The sequence below is a fragment of the Pelobates fuscus genome, chromosome 4 (genome assembly GCF_036172605.1).
Source record: "Pelobates fuscus isolate aPelFus1 chromosome 4, aPelFus1.pri, whole genome shotgun sequence".
Lineage (NCBI taxonomy): Eukaryota > Metazoa > Chordata > Amphibia > Anura > Pelobatidae > Pelobates > Pelobates fuscus.
Window position 1 is genome coordinate 135115986 of NC_086320.1, and position 26537 is coordinate 135142522.

Consider the following 26537-nt stretch of genomic DNA (forward strand, 5'->3'; position numbering starts at 1 on the left):
AATAATATCTAAAAAAAGCTCATACCACCCGAGAATTTTGCTTATTTTAGCTGTCTTCTCCACCTAAAACCTCAGGTCTCTAGGAGCAGGCCATTACATTACTGCTATAAGATACATCAAACTGCTAGAATTTTGGAGTGACCTTGCATTCAGGTAATTTATTGATTTTATGATTAAGCACTATGCATGATGCTAACATGCGGTAAGGGTTGGCTTTTTAAAGTGTTTTAATAAATAAAGATGCAGATTTACGTTGTCTGCATTTGTAATCCTCTTTCATATATAACTTACATTGTACATGTTAGTGCATTAACCCCTTAAGGACGGTGGGAATTTGATGCCGTCCTTTTTGGGGCGGTCCTAAATGCCGGTTGGTGGCATAGAACGTCCCCGTCGTCCAGGTCACTTACCGGGCCCCTGCCGATCCCACACTGGCTGTCGCGATCCTGGGATCTGCCTGGGAGCTCAGGCAGACCCCCTCTGCTCGATCGCCCCCCCCCCCCCCCGCCATGTTATTGCGGAGTCCCCGCAATCACATGGCAGGAATAGCCGGCTTATGCAGTGCCTGCAGGGGGCCTGCCTGAGCTCTCCCCCTCATGCCTGAAAAAAGTTTTTAAACGTTATTAAAAGTTATTGAACTAAGCACTTTTATATACACATACGCATACATGCATCATTAATAAAAGTGTATTTTAATATTAATATATATATATATATATATATATATGTAAATATTAAAATACACTTAGAATGTTGTTAATTATATATATATATATATATATATATATATATATATATATATATATATATATATATAAATCAATAAATACATTGAAAAAAATAATAATAAAAAAAATAAATTGGAAAAAATGTATATCAGTTTTAATTTGTTCTAACTGTATTTTGATATTAATATACATATATATTAAATTCAAAATACATTTAGAATGATGTTATAAATACATACAGTGGGACCTCAGTTTACAAACGCCTCGGTTAACATAATTTTCGGTTTCCAAATGAAAATTAATTGAAAATAATGCCTCGGTTTACAATTTTTCTTTGCAATACAAAGCAAGTTTCCCCAGGATGCATTGTACCTGGGAGGTTTATAGCACCACCCCCTGCATGCTGGAGCATGTGGGTAGCAAGTGGCATCGAGTGTGGAGGTGTTGGAGGTGTTGGAGCGGCTTTTGCATCGAGTTTTAGAGTAATTCTGGAAATTGTTTGCAGTTGTTTTGGGACTTTTTGGTGCATTTCTAAAACTTTGGAAAGGTAAGGAGCTGAGCCAAAATGGCCAAAATTAGCGTTCAATTGTCATTTTTCACACACAGCAATTATGAATGCTAACTTTGTCCAGTGTTTGTGAAAAGACTGGACATACCCCATTTGTAATACCTTGGGTTGTCTACTTTTGCAAATGGTATGCCATCCTGGGGGTAATATTCACTCCTTGGGCTACCATATGCTCTCAAAGGCAACATAACCTGGCAAATTTTAATGTGTATAAACTGGCAAATGTAATATGCTATATTTGACCCTGTAACTTTCCAAAACACTATAAAACCTGTACATTGGTAGTACTTTTTTACTCATGAGATATTGCAGAATACAAATATGTGTACTTTATTGCAGTAACAGCTAACAGTCCACCCTGTTCCAAATTATTATGCAAATTTTATTTTTCTCATTTACCTAAATAATTGATATAAATAACAGTCAGCATAATTCTCATGTTATCAACTATTAAGAGTACAATTCAAATTTTATTAAACAAACCTCCTAATGATAACAGAATTTTTTTTAAACATAAAAAAACTTACACACAAAGCACTGACACAAACCAGCTGCCATACAGCACTTGCATACACCAGCCAACACAAAGCAAAGAAACCAACCAGCTAACACAAACCAAAGGCATACACCAGCTAACATAAGATAACGGCTCAAACAGCTAGCACAAAGCAACTACACAACCAGCAAACACACAACACTTGCACGCACCAGTTAACACAAAACACTTACTTAACGCTCTAACTGAACTAATAGGGCAACACAGTTCATAAGAGTATATAGCACAAAGAAACGAACTGTGAACAAAAATGTTAAGCTAAACAGTCCTCTGTGCAGGCAACCAAATGTTTACACTGTTTTAAACCGATGCTTAAGCCCCTGCGTGGGCAATCACTTGCTTTTCTATTTTACAAATCAGTTTTATACATGCATTTATATTGTGAAAACAATAATAAAAAAAAAAAAACTTACAATGCACTGTTCCAAATTATTATGCACAGTAAGTTTCAAAACACTTTATAGGTTGTAAAGAACTGAAAATTGTCATCTGTTGTGTTTGCAGCATGTTTACTGAAATCAAAAGCTATTTCAATCAAATTTATAACAACATTTTAACTTTTTAAACATTTTAACAGGTCACGTTACATTTTAACATAGGACCCCTTATTTGATAGCAGCTTCACAAGTCTTGCATCCATTGAACTTGTGAGTTTTTGGACAGTTTCTGCTTAAATTTGTTTGCAAGATGTCAAAATAGCCTCACAGAGCTGCTGTTTGGATGTAAACTGCCTCTCACCCTCATAGATCTTTTGCTTGAGGATGCTCCAAAGGTTCTCAATAAGATTGAGGTCAGGGGAGGATGGAGGCCACACCATGACTTTCTCTCCTTTTATCCCCATAGCAGCCATTGATGCAGAGGTATTCTTTGCAGCATGAGATGGTGCATTGTCATGCATAAAGATGATTTTATTCCGGAAAGCATAGTTCTTCCTTCTGTAACAGGGAAGAAAGTGGTCAGTCAGAAACGCCACATACTTTGCAGAGGTCATCTTTACACCTTCGGGGACCCTAAAGGGGCCGACCAGCTCTCTTCCCATGATTCCGGCCCAAAACATGACTCCACCACCGCCTTGCTGACGTGGCAGCCTTGTTGGAACAGGGTGGCTGTCCACCAAGCATCCACTACTCCATCCATCTGGACCATTCAGGGTTGCACGGCACTCATCAGTAAACAGTACTGTTTGAAAATTAGCCTTTGCGTATTTTTCAGCCTAATGCAGCCGTTTCTGCTTGTGAGCATTGGTTAGTGGTGGCCGAATAGAAGGTTTATGCACAAGAGGACTCCACACCTTGATGTCCGTGGGACTCTAGAGGCACCAGCAGCTTCAAATATCTGTTAACTGCTATGTAATGGTATTTTAGCAGCTGCTCTCTTGATCCGATGCATGGATCTGGCAGAAATCTTCCTCAATGTGCCTTTATCTGCACAAACCCGTCTGTGCTCTGAATTAGCCACAAATCTCTTAATAGTGCGATGATCAAGCTTAGGTTTTCGTGAAATATCTAATATCTTCATACCACGTCCAAGGCATTGAACTATTTCACTCTTTTCGGCAGCAGAGAGATCCCTTTTCTTCCCCATATTTCATGAAAATGGTGCTCTGCTTAATAATGTGGAACACCCTCCTTTAGTAGTTTTTCCTTAAATTGGGCTCATCTGGCAATCTAATTATCACAGGTTTCCAAGATTGTTTTCAGTGATCAAAAGAGCCCTGAGAGACAATGCAATCCATGAGTTAAACTGAAAAGCAAAATATTTAATCTTTGTGACACTTAAATAGAATTTGCACAATAATTTGGAACAGGGTGTATTGTGACATTCACAGTTAAATTAACAAAATTTCTTAATTTCTAAAAAAATATATATATTTTATTCATATTAAGTTATGTTTAATATACAAATATTTGATGTGACATGAAAGCCCTGATTCTCCTGAACAAAATGATATATTATAAGTGTGGGTGCACATAATTTGAAAGATGTGAATGATGCCTGAACAGACATATGCACAAAGTCAATGTTTTGTTTATGTTTTGATTTTATCAAAACTTGTACAACTGCATCAGTCCTTAAGGGGTTGATTAGTAAAATTATGCTAAATGTTTAAACATGATTTATAGCTCCCAAGTGTTATTTATACAGATACCGAGCTGAAATTAGGAGCACTCTCTTAAAGGGAGTGCTCCTAATCTCAGCTTGTTACCTGTATAAAATATACCTGTCCACAGAAGCAATGAATCAGATTACAAACTCACCACCATGGCCAAGACCAAAGAGCTGTCCAAGGATGTCAGGGACAAGATTATAGACCCACACAAGGCTGGACTGGGCTACAAGACCATCACCAAGCAGCTTGGTGAGAAGGTGACAACAGTTGGTGCGACTATTCACAAATGGAAAAAGCACAAAATAATGGTCTCCCTCGGTCTGGTGCTTCATGCAACATCTCACCTTGTGGAGTTTCAGGAATTACACGGGAGGATTTTGTTAATGATCTCAAGGCAGCTGGGACAATAGTCACCAAGAAAACAATTATACAACCTGTACATTGGTAGTACTTTTTTACTCATGAGACATTGCAGAATACAAATATGTGTACTTTATTGCAGTAACAGCTAACAGTACACCCTATTGCAACACACTATGCCATGAAGGACTGAAATCCTGCAGCACCCACAAGGTCCCCCTGCTCAAGAAAGCACATGTACAAGTCCCTCTGAAGTTTGCCAATGAACATCTGAATTATTCAGAGGAGAACTGGGTGAACGTGTTGTATTTGGATGAGACCAAAATCGAGCTCTTTGTCATCAACTCAACTCGCCATGTTTGGAGAATAAGGAATGCTGCCTATGACCCCAAGCATGGAGATGGAAACATAATGCTTTGGGGGTGTTTGGAGGAGGAGGAATGCTACCTATCGAACCAAGAACACCATCCCCACCGTCAAACATGGAGGTGTTTTTCTGCTATGTGGAAAGGACAACTGCAACGCATTAAAAGGGACGATGGACGGGGCAATGCACGGTCAAATCGTGGGTGAGAACTTCTTTCCCTCACCCAGGGCATTAAAAATGGGTCGTGGATGGGTATTCCAGCGTGACAATGACCCAAAACACACAGCCAAGTATACAAAGGAGTTGATCAAGAAGAAGCACATGAAGGTCCTGGAGTAGTCTAGCCAGTCTCCAGATCTTAGTCCCATAGAAAATCTTTGGAGGGAGCTGAATGTTAGAGTTGCCAAACGTCAGCCTCAAAACCTTAATGACTTTGAGAGGATCTGCAAAGAGAAGTGGGACGAAATCCCTCCTGAGATGTGTGCAAACTCGGTGGCCAACTACAAGAAACGTCTGACCTTTGTGATTGCTGACAAGGGTTTTGCTTGTATATAGGTTTATTTGTTGGTGTTTAATCCATTTAGACCATTTGGTCTGGTTTCTATTATTTTAGTCTATTATTTTAGTTTACTGTTACTAGCTTTTTAGCGCAGCCCTTACCCCCTTCACATCTTTTTAAACAATCACACACACAGTTACTCAATACAGATTAAGGAACAGTGCACGGTCTACCTGTAACTGTATGTGTTAAAACAATGGGGAATTGGGCGGGGGAACACCCTGAACACACACCTTAAAGGAATGGTGCTGCCGTAGCACTAGTACTATTTGATTTACCTCCCACGTTGAAATTAGTGTAGGACCCACCAATATTGAGGTACTGTGAAGTAGTGGTCTGAGGAATCCCCATATTTGTTTGCTGAGATAGGCGATTTTAAGTAGCGTTATAGAATTTAGAAATTTATTTTTATGAGTGCGCTGTTCCTTACTCTGTATTATGTAAACATTTTGGTGAGTACGGCAGCACAATTCCTGCAAGATGCATGTTCCGGGCGTGCCTCCAATTCCCCATTGGTTTTACAAACACAGTTACAGGCATACAGACACACACACACACAGTTACAGGCAGACACACATACAGAGTTAAAGGCAGACACACACTCACACAGTTACAGACAGATACACACACACAGGTATGGGAAGACAGTTACCTCTTTGCATTATGGGCTGAAGAGGGAGCAGTCCCTGTGTCTAGTTCTTGGGGAAGTAGGGACACCTTCCTACTTCCCCCTCAGTGTGCATAAGTTACAAGGCAGCAGGTTTATACCGCATATAGCTCCAACCAGCTGCCTATTTAGCCCTGCCCCAAAATTTGGTTAGCTCTGCTCCTGTTTCCTTATTAGGTTCTCTGACCCAGGTGGAGAGTGCCATGCAGCCATGCTGCTTCATATGGGTGTTCTGTGCATCCCCTTCACACCTGTCTCCTGGGGGATGTGCAAGCTATGTCAGTCACATGCTGCCGTGGTGTCCTGTGCGGCCACACAGCTCACACACCCCTAAGGTCGGCCCTGTGTTTTGGTATATAACTGTTAGGATTTTTGCTAACTTCTGCAGCCAAAACTGGATGATATGAGACAGGACCATGGTGTGCCTTGCATAGGTGGGTTTACTGTTTGCAGAGTCCATTAAACAATTAGAGATGGTTTGTGGATACCATGGTTTATTCATTTATATCCTTAATTATCTAACTTACGTTTGTTTGCATATTCACACACACACACATACACATGTCAATAACTCAATTCTAATACAAGACTGTAGTTCTGAATTTTGATCTTTTCTCCTTAAATTTCTTCTTCAAGCAAGAAAGTCAAATCTTATAGAGCAACTGCAGGATTTAAATTTATAGCTATAATGTGTTAACCTTAGAACAAGTCTCAGGAGGCTTGGCATATATTCAGAGCACAATATTTTGTCCCTTGAATTGATGATCTTCATTTTCATTCTCATAGTGCCAAGATAATTGACAATCAATAAGCAGAGCAGCTTTGGTGGTGTATAATTTATCCTTAATTCTTTATTTTGTTTTTTCCCACTGTGAAACTAAGTATATTTTCATTCTTTGTCACACTTGCAATAGAGAAATGTCTTAACTATATACCATCCAGTCTCTATTTTACAGTACATACTTTTGTTATTTGTGTTGAAATGAACCAATGTACTGCTGTTTTAGTTAGTTGCTCAAAATCACTGTTAACATTAAAAACTACCCTTTTAATGATGAGCACTCTGAGATGGAGTCATTATGCCACCGTTGGTGTTCTGATGCTGCGGCAGTAGTTCTTTGCTGAGATAGCATTGGGATATATGGCAGTTTCGAGTTATGTCATTGCGCGGGTGTAAACGCGGGGACGTCATCAGAAATGTGATTAGTACTTTTATATAGGCATTTTTTCGCTTGGAGGATATAGAGGTTTCATATTACGTCATCAAGTTGTTTCACCTAATTTCAACACTTCCTTGTTAATTATGCACTATATTTAATGGCCAATGTTGCAATGATGTGGTAGCTTAAAAAAGACCGCTGGGTTGAGACGTTGCTGTTTTTGCTCCAATAAAGTTTCTATTTGGTTATTACCTTGAGTGCCTGGATCACCATTTTATCTCATATTTCTAAAACTGGAGTATGGCCATCCTCAGATCTAGTGCACCCGGGTTGCCTGGTGAGGTTGATGTCCTTTATTTTTCTACAACAGCTTGAGTTAGGCAGAATGGGTTTCTTTCCCCTTCATTTGTATTACCAATAGATTCCTATTAGGGATGTCCCCTCTTTTCCTTATTATATGGCTCGGCCTTGGAGTCTTTGTCAATAGCAATCAGGAATAACCCATCAATCTCAGGATATTCAATTTTGCAAAACTCCAATCAATTTTTAGGCATATTTGCAGAAGATATCATGGTGGCTATGACTGACCCACTAAAGTCCCTTCCAGCCCAACAACAAGCATTTCTTAAATTCTTCTGTGTGTCTTACCATAAGGTTAATTTATCTAAGTCAAACGTTCTGCCAATAGATAACTTTACATACTTTGAAGCCAAAGGATTTGTTCACTTTATCAATATGAATGGAGAGAACTTATTTAAGCATACAAATTCCCAAGCATATAGCTAATAACACTTAATCTAGCAAAGACATGGCCTGGAATCCAGTCTGATTTGTTGACATGGAGAAGACATGAGCTGTTATGGTTGGGCGGGCTGAATAGCGTTACTAAAAATGACAGTCTTGCCTAAAATTTTGTATTTATTACGCACCAATCCACTAAGAATATCAGTAACTCTTATAAACAGACCTTTATAAATTTGTAGAATATTGTAAACCCAGGAGAATCCCCAGATGTTGCATGTATCTATCCAGGAAGGCGGGAGGTTTGGGACTCCCTTGTATACTATACGTACATTTCATAGAGCTGCTATACTTGCCCAGTGTAGTGTGTGCTCAAAGTGGATGTGAACCATGGGTAGACATGAAAGACAGCATGAACAACCATATGGAATTAGTTATTTATTTAAGATATCTTAGCAGGAAAGACTGTTTACTTCTAATCTTTTTCCCACATCTAGATTTGCCCTTCAGATATGGGATGCCTTGATTCACAAATACCCATGTCTAGTAAACCTAATAATGAAACACCAATCTCCTATCTAGAGAGGTGAACTGCTGACCTATCCTTATAGAACTGGGCCTTAAGAGGGATCCAGATGTTGGGAGATATCCTTGGGGCAACATTATTTTTAGATATATTTGTACATTACAAAGTGCCCTGGACAGATTTTTTCAAATATCTTCTGATTCCCCTAACATGCACTGGTCCTGTTCATATGAAAATGAGGGGCAATATAAGATTATTTTACGATGACACTTGGTGCCAGCCTGACTGGCATACATTCAGCAATCCCATCTTGACCTGTGCTGGAGCAATAGCGATTTTACAGCACAGGTCACACTTGGAGGAGTAGCCCTAAAATACCATCCCTATGGACGTTGATCTTTAACCTTCTAGTTAATACTTTTGATATACACATCCCTTGTAATGCTGAGATTGCATTGTTGCATCTGTTTCCCAACACATTGAATCGCCCAACACACCTTTTTTGTCATCATATGTTCCTAGCTGTAAAACAGGCCCTAGCACACAATTGCCAATCTTGCAAGGTAGCTACAATCCCTGAGGTAGTCACAATTCCAAACCATAGCAGGGATTGGGAAACAATGCTCTCCTTAGAAGATTAAACAATGCATTCATGTTATAGGAAATGGGGTGCAGGGAAAGATGATTTCTGTTCTGACCCTCACAAAGTACAGTCTTAAGTGACTGACACCAACTGATGTTGTTTGGTCTGGGATTTTGCTTGGAATGGCTATCTTTGTGCTGTTCTTTCTTGCTGGCTTATCTTGCTTACTTTTTTACACTAAATACTTCATAATACCAATATGTTTGTCATGGTACCTGTTGTTGAAGTGCAAGAAAGCAGAAACTTTATTTATTATGGTGGACTCTCTACCATCAGCAAAAGATAAGTTAAAGGTAGTGTTGTGTACTGTGTACATTCAGAAAAAAAACAAAAGTGCATCACTTCTTTACAGTCCTTTTGTGTTTGTCTCACTCAAAAGGACTGGGGCATAAATTATCGGGATGAAAATATAATTCTGCCTCTTTATAAATCATTGGTAAGACCACACCTTGAATATGCTGTGCAATTTTGAGCGCCTGTTCTAAAGAAAGATATTACGGCACTAGAAATAGTGCAGAGACGAGCTACAAAATTGATAAAAGGAATGGAGCATTTTAGTTACGAAGAAAGGTTAACATTTTTTAATCTGTTTAGTTTGGAAAAACGGCGTCTGAGAAGGGATATGATAACATTATACAAATATATTCGGGGACAGTGCAAACCTTTATCAGGAAATCTATTCATAAACAGGGCTATACATAGGACACAAGGTCACACATTTAGGCTGGAAGAATGGAGATTTCATCTAAGGCAAAGAAAAGTATTTTTTTACAGTAAGAGCAATAAGGATATAGAATTCTCTGTCTGAAGAGGTGGTTTTGTCAGAGTCTATACAGATGTTTAAACTGCAATTGGATAAATACTTGCAAAAACATAACATACAGGGATATAATTTCTAATTAGTGGGGTAATATTTTGAATAAATTGCAGGTTTATTCAATCTAACATAGACACCAATGTTATAAAATGATAAGGGATTTTAAAGATTTTGGGGGAACATGGTACAGAAACATGTTATACATAATAAATATATTGTTTTTGAGTAATGCTTTGCTCACCTCTCTGTAATTAGAATTCTAAATACATTCAGAATCTAAACAAAATGAGTTAATATTTAACCCCTTTGTGACTGCAGACATATCAGGTACGTCCGACAACAAACGGTCGTTAACGACCTCAACGTACCTGGTACGTCCGGGGCAAATGTGAGCACTGGGTGCATCCTGCAATACCTCTCCTGACTACTGGGCTGCCGGGTGATCGCTCCCCAGGTGCGATCACTCCCGGGTTACCCCACATGGCACCTAGGAGTGGCCGCAATAGCCGTTCATAGTGCTGCCTACAGGGAGACTGTAAAAAATCATGTTAATAAATTAAATACATATATATATATATATTCTATATATAATATGTGTATATATATATATATATATATATATATATATATATATATATATATATATATATATATATATATATATATATATATATATATTTAAAATTCAATACAAATTATATATATAATTGCTGAGTTCATCACACATCATATGTATTGAATTTTAACCACTTGCATATTTTTAAACTATGTATCTCTAACCACCATTTCTCTGTCATTGTATCTTAACTGGGTGTGCTTGTTCTTTAATATATGTATGTGTATGTGTATGTGTATGTGTATGTGTATATATATATATATATATATATATATATATATATATGTGTGTGTGTGTGTGTGTTTGCTCATACATACATACATATATTCTGCAGTTTGTCTTGTCCTGCATGCTAAGGCTAGTTGCTCCCTGCCCTGCTCATCACTGGTTTGTTAACTTAAATGTTATTCAACATTCTACTTATCTCTGTTTCTTCTGCTCCCCCCCCCCCATTTTATTGATACCCGCCTGAATATCTTGCTTGACCAATCCTCACCTCTTCTGTGCATCTCCATTCCATAGCTTTTATTGCAGTCCTGTTTTGACCCTATCATCTCTGTCTTCCACAGTCAGAGTTTTAAAAGACCACTTCTAGCAAACCTGAACAGTGCTCAGATTCCTGTCCACCCCACCCCTCACCACCCCACCCCAAGTTCCTTACTACATTTATAGATAGAATCCCACACACAATTTTAGATAATTCCAAATAGCAGCTGCAAACACTACCAGTAATGAGCACAATCCACCTTCTTAACCCCTAACACTCAGTCCTCCTCCTTGATTCTGCTCATTCTCCTTTCCTCTAATTACCTACCCAGCAGAGTAATGCTCTATACTCTCCTCCTCTCCTTCTCTCTCATCTCCCTCAGAATCAAAATATCCCATCCCACGCACTTCGCTCAACAACACACTCACATTTACATCAATCCCTCTCTGCTACACTCCCCCCTTCTCTCATCTCAAGCCCTGCACTCATTTCTCTATTCTCTCTCTCCTGCTCTAACCCAATCTCACCCTAGTCACCGCCCATATAAAACCCATTCACACCTCCTGTCACTATCTCTCCTCCTACTTCTGGCAGCTGGTGACATCTCTCCCAACCCAGGGCCCCTCGCCTCATCTGCTCACACTAAAATAACTAGAAACCATGCAAACCTCCTCCAATTACCCTGCAGTTTATCCTCCTCTACCAAAATTCAGTGTGCACTCTGGAAGGCTCGCTCCATTTGTAGTAATATCAAATCTACAGCTATACATGACCTCATCATCTCTAACTCACTCACAATACTGGCACTCACTGAGACCTGGCTGTCCCAATCCGATACCACTACTCCTGCTTCTTTATGTTTCGGTGGTCTACAGTTCTCCCATACTCCTAGACTTGACTGAATGTACCTTTCAACCTATCCTCCCTACTCCTGCTCTATCCTTTACTTCCTTTGAAGTTCACACTGTACGCCTTTTGAGGCCCACTCCTTTAAGAATTGCCATCATCTATCGCCCCCCCCTGGTCACCCTAAACTATTTATTGAACACTTTTCCTCCTGGTTACCCCACTTTCTTTCCTCTAGCACTCATTCTCTCATACTTGGGGACTTCAATATCCCTATCAACAAGCTCAACTGCCCTGATGCCTCTCGTCTGCTTTCTGTAACCTCCTCCTTTGGACTCACACAGATTTCTTCCCTTTAGCAACTCACACTGCAGGAAACACTCTTGACCTCATCTTCACCAATCTCTGTACCACCTCTAATCTCTCCACTGTTCCATTTCCTTTGTCTGACCACCATCTGCTAACATTTAACATCTGCATACACCATACCAAAATTTCACCACCATCAACTCTCCAACCTCGCAGAAACCTCAACTCCCTCGATCTCAAGCACTTCTCCACCACACTCCAAACACTCCTTTTACCCATCTCAAATCTCAACTGCCCTAAATCTGCAACCTCACTCTACAACTCCACTCTCTCCTCTCAACTTGACATCATGGCACCTCCTACAGTTAAACGCAGCAAGCGCCCCCAACTACAACCCTGGCACACTAAGCTGACCCTTTACCTCATGTAACACATGTACATAAAATATACATAAACACATATACATACATGCACATGAACACTCTCCCAGCATTATCTTACTGTTCTGTCATATGTATCAACATTTTAAAATGCATTCCTATATGTTTATTCTATCTATATACAAAGTACATGTGTAGACCTATGCTTTCCCATACTCGTATGCATGTATGCTTATATATATTACTGTGCATTTATATTTGTGTATATGAGTTTATGTGCATGTATGTATATGTGTTTATGTATATGTACATAGTGTCAGGATCGGGACAGGGATCCAACACGCAGAGTACAAACAGTAGCCAGATACGTATACCGGACCTTAGAATGGCCGGACTAACGTAAGTAGTACAGTATAGAATGGTCAAAGACAAGCCGAGGTCGAGGGCAACAGAAGACAGGTAAGCGAGAGACAAGCCGAATCAAGGGTAACAGAGATAAGCAGAGTAAGGTAAACAAGCCAGGTCAAAACCAAAAGGGATAATAGAATACACAAGCACTGAGTGACTAGAACAAGCTAGAACCACGACAGGGCAATGAGCTAATGAAAGAAGCTCTGTTAAATACCCTGTTCAGAGCAGTAACCACGCCTCCGAGGCGTCCTGATTGGTCCTGCAGCAATTGACTGACAGGCCGTTCCGGGGGAGTGTCCTGATGACTACTTCCTGCCTAGATGCTGTAAAAGGCAGTCACTCCCTCGCGGCCGGCCTAGCATGACCGGATAGACCGCGGGGAACGGAGCCATCAGACCGTCTGGATGGAGGAACAGCTAAGTCTCTACCTCTTTCGGAGGTAGAGACCACAGGTACCCTGACAGTACCCCCCCTCTCAGATACGCCCACCGGGCGGAATGAACCGGGACGAGATGGGAAGCGAGAGTGATACGCCCTGCGGAGACGGGGAGCATGAACATCCTCCTGAGGTACCCAACTCCTCTCCTCAGGACCATATCCCTTCCAATCAACCAGATATTATACTCTCCCCTGGGAGATTCGAGAATCAATAATAGAGTTAACCTCATACTCCTCCTGACCCTCCACCTGAACGGAGCGAGGAGGGGCTATTGTGGAGGAAAATCTGTTACATATGAGTGGTTTCAGCAATGAAACGTGAAACGAGTTCGGGATGCGTAAGGTATTAGGAAGAGCTAAACGATACGCAACTGGATTGATACGGGTCAGCACCCTGTAGGGTCCAATATAACGAGGAGCGAACTTCATGGAGGGCACTTTTAAACGGATGTTCCTCGTGCTCAACCATACCCTATCACCTGGAACAAAGACCGGAGCCGCCCTTCTACATTTATCAGCGTGTTTCTTGACCAACATAGAGTTGTGCACAAGGATTTGTCGAGTTTGATCCCACAACTTCCTCAAATTGGCAACATGAACATCAACCGACGGCACCCCCTGGGAAGGAGAAACCGAAGGAAGAATAGACGGATGAAAACCATAATTCATGAAGAAGGGTCTTGAATGAGTAGAATCGCAAACGAGATTGTTGTGTGCAAACTCCGCCCAAGGAATCAAACCGACCCAATCATCCTGGTGTTCAGAAACAAAGCATCGTAAATATTGTTCAATTTTTTGGTTGGTACGTTCAGCAGCTCCGTTAGACTGAGGATGATAGGCAGAAGAAAAGTTTAATTTAATACCAAGTTGAGAGCAGAAGGACCTCCAAAAGCGGGAAACAAATTGGGAGCCTCTGTCCAATACAATTCGAGAGGGTATCCCATGTAGGCGAAAAATCTCCTTAGCGAATATCTCTGCCAATTCGGGAGAAGACGGGAGTTTAGGCAGGGGAATGAAGTGTGCCATCTTAGTAAACCTGTCAACCACGGTGAGGATAACAGTCTGTCTTTTAGAGATAGGTAGATCGACAATAAAGTCCATGGCCAAACAGGACCATGGTTTTTCTGGAACCTCCAAGGGGTGCAGGAATCCACATGGAAGCGTATGGGGTTGTTTGGTTTTAGTACAAACTTCACATGCAGCGATGAACTCCTCAATATCCCTCCGTAAAGCAGGCCACCAGAAGTCCTTAGAGATCAACGCGTAAGTTTTGCGAATACCAGGATGTCCCGCCATCTTGCTATTATGTAAACACTGTAAAAGTTCCAGTTGAAGAGCAGGAGGAACGAAATGACGGCCCGCAGGAGTCTGTTTAGGTGCTAGATGTTGCAACTTAATGATCTCGGCCAGTAATGGAGAATGAATCCTGAGATTCGTATTAGCAATGATATTGCATTTCGGAACTATAGAAGAAAGAACTGGTTCAGGTACAGGAGAAGGTTCATATTGGCGAGATAATGCATCGGCTTTAGAGTTTTTAGAACCAGGTCTGTAAGTCAGTACATAATTGAAGTGAGTCAGGAATAAGGACCAACGAGCTTGTCTAGAGGATAAGCGCTTAGCCTCCCCAATATAGGACAAGTTTTTGTGGTCCGTCAAAATCGTAATAGGGTGTAGGGTCCCCTCCAACAAATGTCTCCACTCCTTTAAGGCTTTAATGACTGCTAACAGTTCCCTTTCCCCGATGTCATATCTGCTCTCAGGCCCAGAAAATTTCTTAGAGAAGAAACCACAAGGGTGTAACGGTTTATCCACCCCTAACCTTTGAGACAGAACAGCCCCAACTGCTGTCTCAGAGGCATCGACCTCAAGCAAGAAAGGCAGAGTCGTATCAGGATGGACTAGAATGGGAGCCGAGGCAAAAAGTTCCTTGAGAGTCTTGAAAGCACCAAGAGCTTCCTTAGACCAGAACTTAGTATCAGCCCCTTGTTTGGTCATATTGGTAATAGGCGCAATGATAGAGGAGTATCCTTTAATGAAGCGCCTATAGTAGTTGGAAAAACCAATAAACCTTTGGATAGCCTTGAGTCCTTTGGGCAAGGGCCAGTCTAAAATAGATTGGAGTTTTACAGGATCCATTTTAAAACCCTCCCCAGAAATCACGTATCCAAGAAAGTCTACCTGAGACTGATCAAAACTGCACTTCTCCAATTTGCAATATAGACCATGTTGCAGCAGCTTGTGTAATACCTTTCTGACCTGTCTATGGTGAGTCTCAATCTCCTTAGAGTGTATTAGTATGTCGTCCAGGTAAACAATAACACAATCATGCTGAAACTCCCTAAGTACCTCATTAATCAAATCTTGAAAGACTGCAGGAGCATTGCATAGTCCAAATGGCATAACAGTGTATTCGTAATGGCCATACCGGGTATTGAATGCCGTCATCCACTCGTGACCTTGCTGGATTCTCACCAAATTGTAAGCCCCTCTGAGATCTAACTTGGTGAAGATTTTGGATCCCTTAAGACGATCAAATAACTCGGTAATCAGTGGGATAGGATAGGCATTTCTGACAGTTATTTTATTCAAGCCTCGGTAATCGATACAAGGTCTCAGCGTGCCATCCTTCTTCTTAATGAAAAAGAACCCAGCCCCGGCCGGAGAAGAAGACCTCCTGATGAATCCCTTTTCTAAATTCTCCCGAATATACTCCTCTAGAACCGAGTTTTCCTGAACAGACAAAGGATATACATGGCCCCTCGGAGGCATAGTGCCGGGTAGAAGCTTAATCTTACAGTCAAATGACCTGTGTGGAGGCAAAGAATCGGCATTCTTCTTGTCAAACACTGCCCTTAAGTCTAGGTAAAGGTCTGGTATTTGTCTTTCTGTGGACTGAGTAGGATTCTCCGGTATGTTAATATTAGCTAATGCACAAACACCGATCCTGGCAGCCCTGGCCCCACGAGAGTATCTCTCCTAACTCCCAATCGATAATAGGGTTATGTTTTTTCAACCATGGGTACCCCAGAACTATGGGAACGGAAGGAGACGAAATTAGCATAAGAGATAATTTCTCCACGTGTAGGATACCAACATTTAAATCAATGGGTATGGTCTCACGAAAGATAACAGGGTCTAGTAGTGGTCTACCATCTATGGCCTCAACGGCCAAAGGTGTCTCCGTTAGCTGGGATGGGAAATTGTTCTTACTAGCAAAGGCTTGGTCGATAAAATTCTCAGCAGCACCAGAATCTATCAATGCCATAGCCCTTACTACTTCCCTCCCCCAAGTTAAGGAAACTGGTAGCAGAAGCCTGTGATCTTTATAATTAGGAGTAGAGGACAAAATAGAAACACCCAAGGCCTGTCCTCTAGAGAGACTTAGGTGCGAGCGTTTCCCGGGCGGTTAGAACAGTTCGAGAGTAAATGACCCTTGACTCCACAATACATACACAATCCCTCTCTTCTCCTGTACTGTCTTTCCTCCTCAGAGAGGCGGGTATACCCTATCTGCATAGGTTCAGTAAGCAAAGATATCGTGGAGTCAGGACTTGGAAAAGCGGGAGCTAACCTAAAAGAAGGTCTCTGGTTCCTCTCTCGAGTGTTCTGTCTCTCTCTTAGACGTTCATCTATACGAGAGATGAACGAAATTAAATCCTCTAAATTCTCAGGGAGTTCTCTGGTAGCAACCTCATCAAGGATTACATCAGATAGGCCATTCAAAAATACATCCATATACGCCTGCTCATTCCACTTGATTTCTGCCGATTACTGCATAATCCACCAGTGTTCGGTTCTCCTGTCTCAGGCACAACAGTAATCTGGCTGCATTAACCTTTCTACCTGGAGGGTCAAATGTTCTTCTAAAAGCAGCTACAAATGCGTTATAGTTATAAAGTAATGGGTTATCGTTCTCCCATAGTGGGTTGGCCCATCTCAGAGCTTTCTCAATGAGTAGGGTGATAATAAATCCTACTTTTGCCCTATCTGTAGGATAAGAGCGAGGTTGCAATTCAAAGTGGATACTAATTTGGTTTAAAAAACCACGACACTTCTCAGGAGCCCCACCATAGCGTACTGGGGGGTAATGTGAGAAGAAGCACCCACTGTGGCTACCTCTAGACCTGAACCGACAGGAGAAACAGGGATATTACGTATCTCCTCTGGTGGGTTATTAGCACAAGCTAATAGAGCCTGTAGCGCAAGCGCCATCTGATCCATTCTGTGATCCATGGCTTCAAACCTAGGATCAGGAGCAGCCAGCTTACTGTCTGTACTTGCAGGATCCATTGGCCCTGTCGTAATGTCAGGATCGGGACAGGGATCCAACACGCAGAGTACAAACAGTAGCCAGATACGTATACCGGACCTTAGAATGGCCGGACTAACGTAAGTAGTACAGTATAGAATGGTCAAAGACAAGCCGAGGTCGAGGGTAACAGAAGACAGGTAAGCGAGAGACAAGCCGAATCAAGGGTAACAGAGATAAGCAGAGTAAGGTAAACAAGCCGGGTCAAAACCAAAAGGGATAATAGAATACACAAGCACTGAGTGACTAGAACAAGCTAGAACCACGACAGGGCAATGAGCTAATGAAAGAAGCTCTGTTAAATACCCTGTTCAGAGCAGTAACCACGCCTCCGAGGCGTCCTGATTGGTCCTGCAGCAATTGACTGACAGGTCGTTCCGGGGGAGTGTCCTGATGACTACTTCCTGCCTAGATGCTGTAAAAGGCAGTCACTCCCTCGCGGCCGGCCTAGCATGACCGGATAGACCGCGGGGAAGGGAGCCATCAGACCGTCTGGATGGAGGAACAGCTAAGTCTCTACCTCTTTCGGGGGTAGAGACCACAGGTACCCTGACACATAGCACTGTATTTAACCCTGTAACTTTCTAAGACACCCTTAAATCTGTACATGGGGGGTACTGTTTTAATTGGGAGACTTCGCTGAACACAAATATTAGTGTTTCAAAACAGTAAAACATATTACAGCGATGATATTGTCAGTAAAAGTTACTTTTTTATTTTTCACACACAAACTGCACTTTGACTGATGATATCATTATTGTGATACATTTTACTGTTTTGAAACACTAATATTTGTGTTCAGCGAAGTCTCCTGAGTATAACAGTAACCCCCATGTACAGGTATTATAATGTTTATGCAAGTTACAGGGTCAAATATAAGGCTTGATTTTCACATTGAAATTTGCCAGACTGGTTATGTTGCCTTTGAGAGCGTATGGTAGCCTATGAATGAGAATTACCCCCATGATGGCATACCATGTACAAAGGAGACAATCCAATGTATTGCAAATGGTGTATGTTCAATATTTTTTAGTAGCCACTTAGTCACACTGGCCAAAGTTAACATTTTGAACACAGAAACAAATTTAAATGCTAACTTTGGCCAGTGTTTGTGACGAAGTGGATACTAAAAAAGTCTGGACACACCCCATATTGAATACCCTGGGTTGTCAACGTTAAAAAAATATGTACATGTGAGTTGTGATTCAGAGATTTATGACAGATAACAGTGTTACAATGTCACTATTAATACATTTTAAAAATATATATTTTGAAACAGCAATGTCCTACTTGTACTTATAGCCCTATAACTTGCAAACATTGTTTATCTAAGAACATGTTAACATTGGGTATTTCTAAACTCAGGACAAAATTTTGAAACTATTTAGCACAGATGTTTTTTGGTGGTTGCAGGTGCAACAGATTTTGGGGGTCAAAGTTAGAAAAAATGTGTGGTTTTTTTTTTTTTAAATTTCATCACATTTTATCATTTCTTTTAGAGTAAATTATATGATATTATGAAAATAATGGTATCTTTAGAAAGACCATTTATTGGCGAGAAAAAAGGCATTATAATATGTGTGTGTACATTAAATGAGTAAGAGGAAATTTACAGCTAAACACATAAACCGCAGAAATGTAAATACAGCCCTGGTCCTTAACGGTAAGAAAATTGAAAAATTGTCTGGTCACTAAGGGGTTAAACATATATGAATGTTTAGTAAGCACTGCTGCTTCTCATCACAATGCCTTTTTCAACATATTGCTTTTTGTTCTGCATATTTGCGTATTTTACTTAAGATGTATTGTTTTATAAAAACAGCAAGAACTTGTATGTAAATTATTTCAGCACAGCAATGAGGGTAAAGCTGATTAGCAATATTTATTTAAATGCCATGCATTTTGTTTATAAATATTTAACGCCATCTGTAATACATTCTAAAGTGAGAAAAACATATTGATAATTAACACAGCACTGTTTTTCAATGAACAATTTCAAAGAAATATCTTCATAGAAGTGGCAAGTAGTTTGGAGAATATTTAATTTATATTAAATGTTTCATTCTTAAATTCTCCAGTTACATTAAACTACCCTAATAGGTAGAGCACAAGGTCAAATAACAAGCACTTGAGTGAAAGTGTATTAGACTTTCAACATTTTACTCTTATGGAAGAACCTTTTTTTTATAATTCTTTATTTTTGAAGTGCAGAGGTACACACAAATATTGGCAATGACATTTGAGTTAGAAACATAATGGGAGAAAACAGGGTTATAACTCTAGCAGTAAACGGGTGCAAATCAGAAGTGTGACGAAACCAATCTCGCCACATTGTATTGGAGGAGCCTGGTTGCCCGCCTGCTGCCTCTGGACTATGGACCGGCAGCTAAAGGGTTAATTTTACTGTGCAGAAGGATTTATTTCTCCCTTTCTGCACAGCAGTTCGGTAGATTTCATCTACCGAACAAACAGCCGTTCACCAACCTCCCCAGAGCCGTGGGATGCCGGCCGGCGTTGTTAATTGGCCACCCAGAAGCTGGAGTGTGCTGCCAATTTACCTCCCTGAAGCCGTTAATTGCCTGTTAACTGTGTGGCCGCTGTTACACTTAGCGGCCGCTAGGTGGCGCTGGTCTGGAGCTCCCCGGGCAGCCAGCACTTTTCTGCCCGGCTTTCATGCACCAAAATCGGTCACTTTTCCGTGCAGGCACCGCTGAACCTCCAGCCCCTGGTTCTCATTCGTATGGATTTGGTGAATGCAGGGAAATTCGGTAGTTTGTTTTATGTGAACTGTAGTAACCCAGATACCCTGCCATGGAGCCTGTTCGTATAATTAAAGACTTTGGCTCCATGGCAATTAAAATGTATTTGTGTGATCTGGGTGCCATTCACCTAATAATGTGCACCCAGACCTGAGCTATCTGGGGATATGTTACATGTCTGTGTTTTGTGTATAAAATGTGTCTGTATGTATTTTAAAGTGATAGTCTGTTTCTGTGTCACCATGTGCATAATGGAGTCTGGCCTTTGTCTTAGGAGATAATTGAATTACTTCATTAATTATCTCCAGGGCAGGGAGGAGGAAACCAAGATGCATGGTGGGAAAGTATTGTGGCTGTGTGTACGAAAATGATACATGTCTGTCTGCTGTTTCAGTCTTCCATCTGGTCCCCTAGGGGAGGGTCCACCAGGTGGGAGACCTGCATAAATACAGGGACAGGTAGCCCTGAATAAACAGACCACTGCTTGACCCTCAACACGGAGCCTTGTCTCGTTCTTGGGGGGATTCACTGTATGCTGTTGGAGATTGATTGCTAAGGAGTGTAAGCTGATGTCTGCTTTTCCTATTCGTCTGCTAGCAGCTATTTGTGAGGTTCCAGCTTGGAGTGCTATCTCACTCGCTGGCAGAGGCGGCTCTAGACTTTTTGAGGCCTTAGGCGAAAATCAAATATGAGGCCCCCCCCCCCGCGCGCGCCACGCGCGCTAAAAAGAAAAAATAAGCAGCCGATATTAAAATTAACTGTATAAATTATATATTTTAAGGCAAACATTAATAAACCTCATAATCTCACTATTCACAAACTTATTTTTGTTATTAAATTATTCTACAAAATACCTATACACAAACATTGGGTATAGATAAAAGGTTTGTGGCTGACTACTTAGTTATTCTTGTTGATGTCTCCTAAAACTGAAATAAAGTTGAAATAAAGTTCAACAGTGTATTAAAAGAACACTACAGTATCAGGAGCACAAATGTGTATTCCTGACCCTATCGTGTTTAACTATTTAGCCCCCACCCCCCCCAATGTAGTAAAAACGTACCTAATTTCTAGAGCTGCACAAGTCCGCCAGCGCCGGATCCGCCCAATTGGCTAACATAATCTAAACTGATGATCTCAGTCAATCACAATGCTTTCCCATAGGAAAGCATCGGATTGGCTGAGATCTTCAATTTTGATGTCAGTCAAGGAGTCAATACTATACTATAATACTATACTGTGATTATAACATATTACATATTATCATAATATTATTGTTAATATTAACATATTAACAATTAATATAGGGACACTCCAGGCACCCAGACCACTTCTGCTCATTGGAGTGGTCTGGGTGCCAACTCCCACTACTCTTAACCCTGCAAGTGTAATTATTGCAGTTTTTATAAACTGCAATAATTACCTTGCAGGGTTAGCTCCACCTCTAGTGGCTGTCTACTAGACAGCCACTAGAGGTCACTTCCTCCTTCATAGCACAGATTATCTGTGCTAGAGCGTCGCTGGACATCCTCACGCTGTATGAGGACCTCCAGCGTCGCTCATTTCCTCATAGGAAAGCATTGAAAATCTTTTTCAATGCTTTCCTATGGGGAGCGCTAATGCCGCGCATGCGCATTAGGTCTCCTCGGCCGGTGGGCGGGATTAGTCTCGCCCACCGGCCGACGGAGACAGTAGGAGGAGCGGCGCGGAGGAGGAGACAGCGACGAGGGACATCGTCACTGCCTCAGGTAAGTGACTGAAGGGGTTTTCACCCCTTCAGTAACCGGGTATTGGGGGGTGGGAGGGAGAGGGTACCTCCAGTGCCAGGAAAACCGATTGTTTTCCTGGCACTGGATTTTTCCTTTAATGATAATAATTAATATAATAATTAGGATAATATATAATTATAGTAAATAATATAATTATTATATTATTAATAATATTTAATATTGTTAAGTAATATTGTCATGATATACCACCATTATTCTGTGGAAAGATGGGGGGTACAGCTCTCCTGCTTTTTTTCTCTCTTCTGCTCTGCTCTCCTTCCCTTTTCTTTATTTTCCTTTGCTCTCCTTCCCTTACCCTTCAATTTATTTTCCATGTGCTCTCCTTCCCTTCCCCTTTAATTTATTTTCTTTTGCTCTCCTTCCCTTCCCCTCTAATTTATTTTCTTTTGCTCTCCTTCCCTTCCCCTTTAATTTATTTTAATTTGCTCTCCTTCCATTCCCCTTTAATTTGTTTTCTTTTGCTCTCCTTCCCCTCCCCTTTCATTTATTTTCTTTTGCTCTCCTTCCCTTCCCCTTTAATTTATTTCCTTTGTCTCTCCTTCCCCTCCCCTTTAATTTATTTTATTTTGCTCTCCTTTAATTTATTTTACTTTGCTCTCCTTCCCCTCCCCTGTAATTTATTTTCTTTGTCTCTCCTTCCCCTCCCCTCCCCTTTAATTTATTTTATTTTGCTCTCCTTCCCCTCCCCTTTAATTTATTTTCTTTGTCTCTCCTTCCCTTCCCCTTTTATTTATTTTCCTTTGCTCTCCTTCCCCTCCCCTCCCCTTTAATTTATTTTATTTTGCTCTCCTTCCCCTTCCCTTTAATTTATTTTCTTTGTCTCTCCTTCCCCTCCCCTTTAATTTATTTCCTTTGTCTCTCCTTCCCCTCCCCTTTAATGTATTTTATTTTGCTCTCCTTTAATTTATTTTACTTTGCTCTCCTTCCCCTCCCCTGTAATTTATTTTCTTTGTCTCTCCTTCCCTTCCCCTTTCATTTATTTTCCTTTGCTCTCCTTCCCCTCCCCTCCCCTTTAATTTATTTTATTTTGCTCTCCTTCCCCTCCCCTTTAATTTATTTTCTTTGTCTCTCCTTCCCCTCCCCTTTAATTTATTTCCTTTGTCTCTCCTTCCCCTCCCCTTTAATTTATTTTATTTTGCTCTCCTTCCCTTCCCCTCCCCTTTAATTTATTTTGCTTTCCTTTAATTGATTTTACTTTGCTCTCCTTCCCCTCCCCTGTAATTTATTTTCTTTGTCTCTCCTTCCCCTCCCCTTTAATTTATTTTATTTTGCTCTCCTTCCCCTCCCCTTTAATTTATTTTCTTTGTCTCTCCTTCCCTTCCCCTTTCATTTATTTTCCTTTGCACTCCTTCCCTTCTCTTTAATGTATTTTCCTTTGCTCTCCTTACCTTTTTCTCTCTTCTCCTCTGCTCTCCTGAGTCCTTCCGTTTTCTCCGTTTTCTCTCATCTCCTCTGCTCTCTTTTCTTCAGTAGCAGCTACTCTTCTCTCTTCTTCTTGGTACCGCAGGCGGGGGAATGCAGGGAGGGGTTACGTCGTGACGTCGCCGCGTCGTGACGTCATCGACATCGCGGATTGGCCGATTACCAGGAAGTGTGCAGGAGGAGGGGAGGGGACTCACTCCTGCACGGGAAACCCATTTGAGAGGGTTTCATCTTTTAATAGCGCCGGCGCCGTGGCAGTCTTGATGCGGCCGCCGACCGGCATTAAAGTATTTAATTATTTTTATTTTTTTTACTGGGAAAGAAAGCCCTGAAGCGGCTCTCTAATTACACGGTTTAGGCGGCCGCGAGGCCCCTTCTAGAGCGAGGCCTTAGGCGGCCGCCTAAACCGCCTAATTAGAGAGCCGCCTCTGCTCGCTGGTATGCAGTTCGGGAGTTTGATGCATTCACCTCTATCCAATTCGTGAGTTTTGATGTTCTGCAGTAGCTGTGCCTTTCTGTAAAAAGGGGATTATCGCCTAAACGGATTTTATTCCCTTTTATGCTGAAACGGTCCGTAACAAGAAGGAAGTATAGTCTGTTTGGCACAGCACTATAGAATATTTTTTTTCTCTAAAATTAAGTAAATTTTCAACAAGTTTTAAATAAATATCAGATAAAAAAAATTTCAGCTCAGTTTTTCTTTTTACATTTTTTTATTGAGTATTGATTTGCAATAACAGTCAATGGTACATTGTTATTTGTGATACATGACATATGAACATTTGTAGGAGAACACAGTATTGAACAGTAACAGCAATGCCATACTTATAGAGAGGTTGTAGACCTTTGGAAAGTCTCCTGTAGAATAACATTGTCATAAATATCAACAATATGACCATTAATCTATGGTCATTGTCCTATGCAATGGTACTGTTATTTTCGGTGGCAATTATACCCTATGTGCGTTGGTTATACCCCAAGAGATACTTTAAAATACATATAATAGGTGGAACACACGTCTGATGTATCTATAAAACAAAGCAAAATAAAATGGTACAGTATTGTCAAATAAACTGGTATGATAGTATGGTGAATATGAAGTACTCACAAGCCTGCAGCCAATTAGCATATGGCTCTCATGAATAGCGCAGAGGGACTTTTAGAAGGATGTCCCCATCCTTGTTCTTGCTGGTCTTAGGTAACCTTGGCAGCTTTTGGATGAAGATGAGATGTGCAAGCTTCTTTCTCCAAAAAAGCTTTATTCAAAGGTAAACAAAGTGCACAGTGTGCTAAAAGTAAAAAAGTATAATAAAAAAGTCCCAAATATGGCTTATCAACCTTTTGAAGATACTGCTCAATGACTATTCCCCAAGAGTGATTATAGGTAGTGGGGGAGAGGGATAGGGGTGGGGGGGAGGGGGGGTTGACCAGGTTAGGCATCAGGAGTGCTTGCTTCATTTGCAGAGCGCATAAAGGACAACCAGGGTCCCCAAATGTCTGTGTATTTAGTATATTTTTTGGAAACTGCGTATGTAATTTCTTCCATCACTCCACTCTTTGGAACCAATCCCTTATGGATGAAGGATCTGCTTGTTATGCATTTCTGGTTGCTTCTTATGTAGTCAGATTCATGGTGGATTTATGTGCCTGGAGAAATATTTTTTTACTTTGCTCCACTGAGATGGAGAATGGTATCTCCTTCACCCATTTGGAGATGAAAGGTGGGATTGTCTGGTCTTGTGGTGACTGTATGAGGTTGTGCATTATAGAGAGTAGATTCCTCTTCAGAGGATGGGTCGAGCAAAGCTGTTAAAGTTTTGTCAGGTCCCGGTTTCCCGCTGGTAACGGGTTGTTACGTTGAACGAAATGGGTCAGTTGGTTATAGTGTAGGTGTGGTATGCCTGTGGATTCCGGGGTTGGAAGAATCTTTAAAAGTGGATAAATTCCTTTATCATCAGAGATCGACTGGTAAAAATCTGCGTTGGGCAGTCCCAAACCACTCTCCAAGCGATGCCTGCATAGGAAAGAGTAAGCAAGGCATGGCTGTTTATGTAACCATACAAAGGTTATGATTATCTTTCTAGTGTTAGAAAAGAAATGTGCGGGTAACAAAATTGGTAGGGCTTGCAGCACATAAAATAATTTTGGTAGTACATTCATCTTGAGAATGTTAAGCCTATTGAGGTCTATGCCAGGATTTCAGGTCTTTGGAGATCGCAACTAAAAGGGGGGGGGGGAAGTTGAGTTCATAGAGACTTGGTGGCCAGTTTAACCCCCAGGGGAAAGTTGAGTTCATAGAGACTTGGTGGGCAGTTTAACCCCCATGTATTTAATGGCCATGGCGGCCCACGTGAAGTGAAAGTTCTGCTGAAGTGCCATGTCCAGAGCAGGAGATGTGGAGAAAGGGAGGAGTTCCTACTTAGATAGATTGGCCTGAAAGTTGGAGACTCTATTGTACAGTGATATCTCTTCAACGATGTAGGGGAGGGAATGCTCCGGGTCTGATACTGTAAAAAGGAGATAATCTGCAAATGCAGAGATTTTATACTCCTCGTCCCCTACTCTCAACTCCCGAATGTGTGGGTTGTCCCTGATACCCTGCAGGAAAGGCTCAAGCACCAAAATGAACATAAGAGGTGACAGAGTGCACCCCTGTCAGGTGCCATTGGAGATATTGACCAGGTGGGAGAGCATTACATTGATGCTCAGACGAGCTGTGGGAGTGGAGTATATTGCTTTCAGCCAACTAGTCCAGTGAGGCCCAAAGCCTAAATGTTGAATAGTGGCCAGCATCAGGGACCAGTCCACCCTGTCAAATGCCTTTTCGGCATCGAAGGAAAGTAGGGCGCTATGGTGTTTGGATAATTTTGCCAAGTGCATCAAGCTGATGATTTTCATAGTATTATTTTTTGCTGGCATGAAACCCGATTGGTCAGGGTTGACTAGCCGTGGAAGCAGTGGCTTA